This window comes from Coenobita brevimanus, chromosome 82 (genome assembly GCF_032717465.1).
Source record: "Coenobita brevimanus isolate Jiangsu-jjx chromosome 82, ASM3271746v2, whole genome shotgun sequence".
In the NCBI taxonomy this organism is placed as follows: Eukaryota; Metazoa; Arthropoda; class Malacostraca; order Decapoda; family Coenobitidae; genus Coenobita; species Coenobita brevimanus.
The window spans coordinates 17,160,231-17,169,223 of NC_137035.1; the positions used below are offsets into that span (position 1 = coordinate 17,160,231).

Genomic DNA, 8,993 nt, shown 5'->3' on the forward strand with positions numbered 1-8,993 from the left:
AAAGTATAAAATTTTTGGTTTTTGCCCAACTTCAACTCGTCACTTCGACTTTTTATTTTCTTTGTTTTCCTTTTATGAGCATACTATGACAAAGTACAACTATCCAGCTTCAAAATAACACCACAACCAGCATCCTATCATAAAAAACGTATTTACACTGACATATCAAAGAAAAACATTGCGAAGCGAATATGCGGCCGAGACTAAAATAAAATTGTGGATCTCTTTCCTTTTACTTTACTGCGCAATGAAATGCAAAAATTACCATAATCTATATATCATTGTGAAGGTAATTTATTGTATTTTTGCATGGTTTAAACCAAATTTACATATCTATACTCGTTATTTTTTGCCGAATATGGCCAACGGCCATACCACATTGAGTACACCACTTCCCGTTCGATCAGCGAAGTTAAGCAATGTTGGGTCTGGTTAGTACTTGGGTGGGTGACCGCCTGGGAACACCAGATGCTATTGGCATAACGTTCTCCCTACGTGTCGAGTGGGGTTGGTGGAGGATTAGTGGCCCTTCCTGTAAAACAATTAACTCTAAGCCCTTGGCCACCCCGTTTGGGATACATGGCATCTGGCAATGAATGAATGAATGAATTTTTCTACGGGAAGGTACAAAATTTTTGCTTTTTGCCTAACTTCAACTTGTCATTTTGACATTTTATTTTCTTTGTTCTCCTTTTTTAAACATACTGCGATAAAGTACAACTATTCAGCTTTAAAATGACACCAAGACCAACACTTTATCATGAAAAGTGTGTTTACATAGAGCGAGAGCAAAGTAAAATATCGGGCCGCTAAGATGTGGGTCAGCGTGAGTGGCCGACTCTAGCACAGACATAATCTGCCCGGCCCAGAAACCTGATAGGGTTAATATAATTCTGTCAGATTTCTCTTCCATTCTGTGTAGTAATGTTCTTAAACTCTGAATTGTACTGTCTGCCAGCTCTTCATATTCGCCTCTTTCCCAAGTGTGTTTTGGGTGGCATGTATAAATTTGCCACAGTTAATTTCCCTTCAGATATTTTAATCTCCAATGCAATCAGTTCTACTTGTGAGTGTATATTTAGTTTGATTTCTTTGACTTGTAGATTTTTCTTTGTTAAGATTATATGTAATTCCTTCTCCCTTTCTTAAATTTGTCTCTTCTCCATATAATGTATTCCTCTAAGTTTAGTGTGTGTGTGTGTGTGTGTGTGTGTGTGTGTGTGTGTGTGGAGTTTGGGGTCAGTGTGGAGTTAAGGTTTTTGGTGTGGAATTTTGGTTTATATTATGTTTATGGATATTTTATGGTAGTTTTTATGGAGTTTTTAATGTGATGGTTTAGAAGAATTTTATTTTTCAGGGGTGTAATTTGGGAAGAAGACAGCAAGATGTCGAACAACAGCTTGACATGGAGGCAAATTAATTTGTGAACATAATTTCTGGCATCAAGGCATTTAGCCATAGAGGACTACCACCACCACAACCGTAACCATCACATTGGAGAGGACATATAATTGGATAATAATTTTGTGAGTGTGCCTTTCTAATTATTACATATTATTATTATTATTATTATTAATACTGTTATTATTATTAGTAGTAGTAGTAGTATTTATTATTATTATTATTATTATTATTATTATTATTATTATATAGGCTTGCAGCTTCCACACATGGTAGCTTTTCTATTAACTTTCACGGCTAAATTCTAAAAATCATTTGTTATAGTTTCTCATCTAACAAAGATCCCTAGCCCTTTTTCAGTTAATTGATGGCATGTAGCTAGATTGGAAAGGTAATTTGACTAGTAACCAAGGACTCAATCAACTAAGGATCAAATTCCATGCAACACCTTCAAGATCCCTAGCCTCTTCTGTTAGGTTATGGCCAAGTGTAGTCAAAGTGGGAGGGTAATTTTGACTAGTAACCAAGGAGACTCATTCACAATAACATGGCTTAGATTTTCATTTTGTAAATTATTTCACATTGCTCATTGGTAGAAAGACACGGTGTGACTTTACATCTTGCCATAGCACTTCATGACTAATATCATTCTAGTATTGATTATTACAACATGGGATTCTCGATGGAGAAGTGGGAATTTTAAACAGAATTAGAGCAAAAGCATTATAACACTTGTTCATGACTAGCCTTAAATTTTAATAGTTTTAAATAAGAATAGTAATGAAGAAGACTCATTCCTAGCTCATAAGTATGGTTCATCTAATGCAGCCTCATCATCATATTTTGTGGGAGTGACCGATTGTCAGGAAAAATGGCAATAAAAGATCTAAAAGAGCGAATTTCCGATACTGAATACTTAACAGTAACAAAAAAAAAAAAAATTAGAATATGATGCAGAGCTCCTTTTTTTATTATTATTATTTAAAATATCTCAGCACCTTGAATTTTGAGTTTTAACAATGGATGAATACAGGCATATCCCAGTTTAACGATCTAATTGGTTAGGTAAAACCCCATCGTTAGGCGGGTTATTGTATATTGCGGTACTTTTAACGTGTATTTCAACGTGGACCATTTACCAACCTTGGGTTTCCCCCAAACCAAGTCCAAAACCCACCCAGATGAGCCCAAAAACAGGTTTAAAGGCAATCTAAATGGCCTAACAGCTGTCAGGGAAGCTGACCTAAGCCTAACACCTGTAAATAACTCACTAAAACCAACAAATATAGGAATAGGTTAGAAAATATCAAACACCTCTCATCACTTACTTCTTGTAATTCCATGTCTGGTCCTGGTCATCATCCTTGCTATCACCCCGGAGGCTAGGGGACATGTAGTGCTCCCCAACACTCAACATCCTCCTCAAAGCCCTCAAACCTGATCTCCAGGGGAGGGTCAGAGGGGGGTGGCGATGGAGTGTGACGCTATGACTTGGGCGGAGGCGATGGAGTGCGATGCAGTGACTCGGGCGGAGGTGATGGAGTGCGATGCAATGACTCGGGCGGAGGCGATGTAGTGTGTTGCGATGGCTCAGGCGATGGTAATTAGGTACGATGCATTGGCTCTGGAGGTGGCAATGGAGCGCAATGCAATGACAGAGGAGGTGGTGAGGGAGACAGCAGCGATGACCGATGAGGTGGCGAGGGAGACCACTGCAATGACTGATGAGGTAGCGATGGAGTCAGTTGTGGTGACTCACGTCGTGGCGTGGGAGACAGAGACAGTGGCCGAGGTGGTGTGGGAGATGGTGGCCGGGACAAGGAAGATGGCAATGGACTGGCAGAGTGCCTTAGTGGAGACACAGGTGACACAGGAGACGGGGATCGGCTGGAGGTTAGGTCTAGCACAACGGGCTGAGCACGTCCTCGGCAGGAGGTGTCCCTCAGTGTTTCTCTGCTGGTTGAAGGCTGGGGAGATGCTCTGCCTGTCGAGGGCTGGGGAGACCATGTGTGACTTGCTGGTGTGGTGGGGGTCTGCTTGAGAAAGGTTGTGATTGTAGTCTGCCTGGCCACCCTCTTCTTCTCCTCCGGCTAGTCTGCCTGGTCACCCTCTTCTTCTCCTCCGGCATCGTCCTGTAGACTTTCATCCCCTCCTCGAGCCGATTAGCTGTGTCTCTGCTTTGTCCTGGGTGGGGGTCGTGTGTCTGCATAAGGTCAGCTGTCTCATCCAGCTTGGTTAGCATCTCCTTTTGGATTTTGATGTCCAGAGGTCGGACCTTAGGCACAACCTCCTCCTCTGCCTCCTGGTGCACCCACTGGATCTCCATATTGAGGAGCTTCTCGTTGCTGAGCTCCTCCCTGTGGGGAGAACCTTCTCCACGTCATCCTTATCGACCTCCCCGAAGCCCGCCTTGTGCGACATTTCGACTATATCCTGCCACATACGCTGGACATGCGGAGCTTGCACGCCCTTGGGAAAGCTGGTGAAGCAGTGCACGCACTCTGGCCACAGCTTCCGCCACACATCGTTCATCGTTGCCTGGCTAACCTCACCCCACGCTGCAGTGATATTCTCTAGGGCATGGTGTATGTTGTAGCCCTTCCAAAACTGCTGCACTGTTGTCCTGTCATCACTGTCACAGGCCCCTACCAACTGCTGCATCATGTTGCGGAGGTAATAAGCCTTAAAGGCAGCGATCACCCCTTGGTCCATCAGCTGCAACAAAGACGTGGTGTTGGGGGGCAGGAACACCACCTCAATATTGCTGGCCCATTCCTTCATCACGGGAGGGTGGCTAGGTGCATTGTCCACCACCAAGAGAAATCTGTTCGCCAAATTTTCTCGTGATGATACCTCTTCAGCACACAAGAGAGGTACGAGTGGAAATACGACGAACAGATATCTGAAATCAGCCAGGCCTTCTTGTTCGACTTCCAGATAACCCCAGGATTCTCCTTAACATACCCCACCAGAGCCCTGGGGTTCTCAGAGTGGGAGACAAGGAGTGGCATTAACATGAAGTCGTCCTCGGTGTTGTCCCCCAGCAGGAGTGTCAGCCGGTCCTTCGAGGCCTTGAATTCTGGCATAAACTTTTCCTTTGTTGCAAGATATGTCTTGGAGGACATTCTCTTCCAAAAGACCCCAGTCTTGTCAAATTTCAAGACCTGCTTCACACTGTACCCACCCTCCTCAATGATGCATTTCAGTTTGTCAGGAAACGCTGCTGCTGCCACCGTATCTGCTCTCGCCACCTCACCGTACATCTTCACGTGGTGGGGTTTGCTCGCCTCTTGAACCAGTCAGACCACCCATGGCTTGCATTAAAGGTCTCACTTTCATCCAGATCCCACCTGACCTTTAGTTCATCCCATAGCAAGAGAGCCTTAGTGCATATTATTGCCTGGGTCATGGGTGCCTTGCACTGGTTCTGATCCTCTACCTTCGTGCGCAACATCCACTCAAGCTTCTCCATTGCAGGCTTTCGCTGGTGGATGATATGGAAGGCGGATAAGGTTGCAAACTCCCCAGCAGCAGCCATAATGGCCTCCTTCTTCTTGATAATGGTGGAGACAGTCGACTGGGTCAGGTGGAGAGCCAAGGCAATAGCACATGCACCTTCGCCTTTGTTGTGGCGCTTAATTTAAGAATTTTCAATTTGACCTCTAGTGACAGTCTTGCGCAGACGCTTTGTGGGAACACCATCAGCACCATCACTAGCAGGCCGCTTACCACCACGACTAGGGCCTCCACTAGCACCACCAATAGCCCCACCACGTGTAGCACCCTTACCAGACATTATGACACTTCTATCTATCTATCTATTGCCTGACGCCTCAATCCCGTTTGGGGTGGCCACAAACAAATCGCCTCCAAGTCGCCCTGTCCCCCGCCATTTCACTGCCCTGCTCCCAACTCACACCCCCCTCTCTCATATACCTCTCCACCCCATCCCTCCATCTCATCCTCGGTCTCCCCCTCCCTCTTCCACCCTCCACCTCACTCACATACACTCTCTTTGTCAGTCTTTCACCCTCCATCCTCTCCACATGGCCAAACCACCTCAGTGTGTTCCTCACAACGCTTCCTATCACATCCACATCCACACCACAACGTTCCTTTATATCCTCATTCGTCAGCCTGTCTCTCCACGTGACTCCACAGGCTCCTCTTAAATAACTCATTTCCACTGCTCTCACTCTTGACTTGTGTCCTTCCAACAATGTCCAAGCTTCACTTCCGTACGTTAGAGTTGGTATCACAATACTGTCATGTAGTAACTTTTTTACTTCCATGCTCACTTCCCTGTTTCCTATCACTGCTTTCAAGGAACCAGCAACCTTTCTTCCCTGCTGTACCCTTTCAAGCACTTCACCCTCCAAACCTCCATCCTTACTCATCACACTACCCAAATACTTAAACGTACTCACATTTTCCAATTCCTCACCATCCAACCTCGCTGTACATTCACTGACTTCACCTCTCTCAAAGACCATCACTTTACTCTTCCCTACATTCACCTTTAGGTTCCGTTTCTTACATACACTCTCAAACTCATCCACCAAGCCTTGCAGCTCCCCTTCGTCTTCACTCAACAACACAGTATCATCTGCAAACAACAGTACAGGGAGTTTCCAAACACTATCCTCTCTCTCACCAGGGCCACTCCAACATCCACTACCCTACCTTGTACCTCTTTTATTACCCCATCCATGTACAGATTGAACAACCATGGAGACATGACACATCCCTGTTTCAAACCAACTTTCAAAGAGAAAAATTCACTTAGTTCACCATCCACACGCACTGCAGCCTTCGCACCATCGTACATACTCTTCACAGCATTCAACAACTTCCCATCTACTCCATATATTCTTAACACTTTCCACAATCCTTGTCTATCCACCCTGTCATATGCTTTCTCCAAATCCATGAAAGCCGCATACAACTTCTTTCCCTTCTCTAGAAACTTTTCCACTAAAGATCTAAGAATGAATATCTGATCTACACAACCTCTTCCCTTCCTAAAGCCTCCCTGTTCTTCTCCAACTAATTTCTCTGTTCTTTCTCTTACTCTGTCTATAAGTATCCTACCATACACTTTTCCTATTATACTAAGAAGACAAATGCCCCTATGGTTACCACACACTTCTTTTCCCCTTTTCCTTTGTACAAGGGAATAATTATACCTGACTTCCAATCCTCCGGGACTCTACCTTCCTCCCAGGCCAATCTGCACATCTTCCACATCCATTCTACTACTATCTCTCCCCCATGCTTCAGCATTTCACCACACACTCCATCAATTCCTGGGGCTTTCCCTGATTTAACTTTCTTCATTGCTTCCACAACTTCTATCCTACTAATTTCTTCCTGTCTTCTCACCTCCCTCCTTCTCCCAGCCATTCCCCAGCCACTTATACTCGCATTACTTCCATCCTCTACGTTCAACAATTCCTTAAAGTGTTCTCTCCATCTGCTCACTTTTTCTCCCTTCTCCACTAGTAATCTACCATTTTTATCTTTCACTCCCCTGCTAACTTCATTTCCACCCTGTCTTACTCTTTTCACTTCTCTCCAGAACATTTTCTTACAGTCCCTCCACTTTACACTCAAATTCCTTCCAAATTCCTCATCCACTCTCTTCTTACTCTCTCTTACTAATATCTTCACCTCTCTCTTCCTTTCCACATATAACTCTCTCTTCCGCCTCTCAACTTCTTCCACGCCCCTATTTCTCAACCATTCATTGTATGCTTTCTTCTTTTGTGCCACAGCCCTGTTTCACCTCTTCTGTCCACCACGCTGTTCCTTGCTACCCCCTCCGTCTTCTCTTCCTTCCACACACCACATCACATGCTGCACATATTTCTTCTGTAAATATCTTACACACACCTTCCACGTCTCCCATCTGCTCCAGTTCATATTTGCCCAATCGTTCCTCCACTTCTCTCTTATACTCTGCCTTTTTCTCATCCTCTTGTAACCTTTCCACTCTCCTTGCAACTACTCCTTCCTCTCGTCTTTCCCTTCTTCTATTCCTCCATTCTAATTGGACATTGATTCTGGCCACCACCAAGTAGTGGTCAGAAAGTCCACTCCCCAACCTCTATACACTCTTGCATCCTTTACACATCTTCGCATCCTTTCATCCACACACACATAATCAATCATTGCCTTCCTTTCACTCAGTTCACCACCCACCCTTCTCATCACTCGCCATGTATACCTGTGGATCATTTTATGCCTGAAGAGGGTATTGGCTATCACCAACCCCCTCCCAGCACAAATGTCCACTAACGCACTCCCATTCTCATCTATCTCAGCAGGCACACCCCACTCACCAACTATTCCATCCACCTTCACATTACCAACTTTACCATTCATATCACCAATCAAAAACACTCTCTCATTCCTTCCAAACTTTTCCATGCACACTTCCACATTTGTCCAGAACTCTTCTCTCACTCTTCTAGCACGATCTTGCGTTGGCGCATACACACACACAATCCCCCACATTTGTATTCCAACTTTCAACTTTACCCACACAATCCTTGACCCAACTGATCCATACTGTCTTATGCTCTTCTTCCATCTTTTACTCACAACTATACACACTCCTTCCTTTGCCCTCTCATTCTCATCTACTCCTGCACATATACCCCATCCATACTCCCATTCTCTCACACTTTCTCCTCTCCATTTTGTTTCAGTTATTCCACATACATCCACTTTCGCATCCTCAAGCACCTGGACAATCTCTTTCACCTCATCATTCGCTCCTCTTACATTCCATGTACACATTACCAAGTCCTTTGTCCGGTCCTGGGTCGTCAACGTTTGGTCAGTCCTTGTCCGAGGCTTCTTGTTTGTTTCTTTAGTTAGTTGTTTTCCGGGGAGGGGCACTAACCCTCCGCCAACCCTTTTAGTCGCCTTTTACGACAAGCAGGGATACTGGGGGAGTATTCTTGAAACCCCCCTACCCCCAGGGGATATGACACTTATTTGGGCCAAAAAATAACACAATATCGCACTCCACACACGATTAGTATCACTACTTTGTTTTCATGGCACTGCTTGAACAGTTACAATGCACTACGATAGCAGCTTGCGTAACGTTGGTGGTGCAACACGATGCGTGGTGGGCGATCGTGAGGGAGATCCTCACTTTGAGATGACCGGTGTGAGAAGAGCGATATGGGTGAGCAATGGCTGTGGGGCCTGTGTGAGCGTTTCTGCCCATCCTGGGAGGCGGGTGGGCTCAGCTGGCCACAGGAACGCACGCGATTCAAAATTTCAGCCCATTGTCTGTGGATGCAACATTGGAGGGCCCATCATTAAACCGGGGCTCTGCCATTGGGTATCGGGGCATGGTGATATTTGTACCCCAATTGCTAAGCCGGGATATCGCATCTAGGGGTATCGTATATCAGGGCATTACTGTACTAGAATGTTGCTAATCATGAGAAAGTGCTGTGGAAAGGATAACTAACTATAGCATTATCTTGTCCTGCCACTGAACTTTGTGAAATGGACTACTTAAGGCAGAGTATAGGGCATGTAGAAGGTAAATTAGTTATGTTATTTGCTGTATA

General features: G+C 44.9%; 1 non-coding gene across 1 annotated transcript; it reads left to right on the forward strand.

Moving 5' to 3' along the window:
- The first annotated feature begins 361 nt into the window (after positions 1–361).
- On the forward strand, positions 362–480 carry LOC145409711 (5S ribosomal RNA). The gene has a single exon (XR_013899158.1). It is a non-coding gene; the product is annotated as a 5S ribosomal RNA (ribosomal RNA).
- The last annotated feature ends 8,513 nt before the right edge of the window (positions 481–8,993 follow it).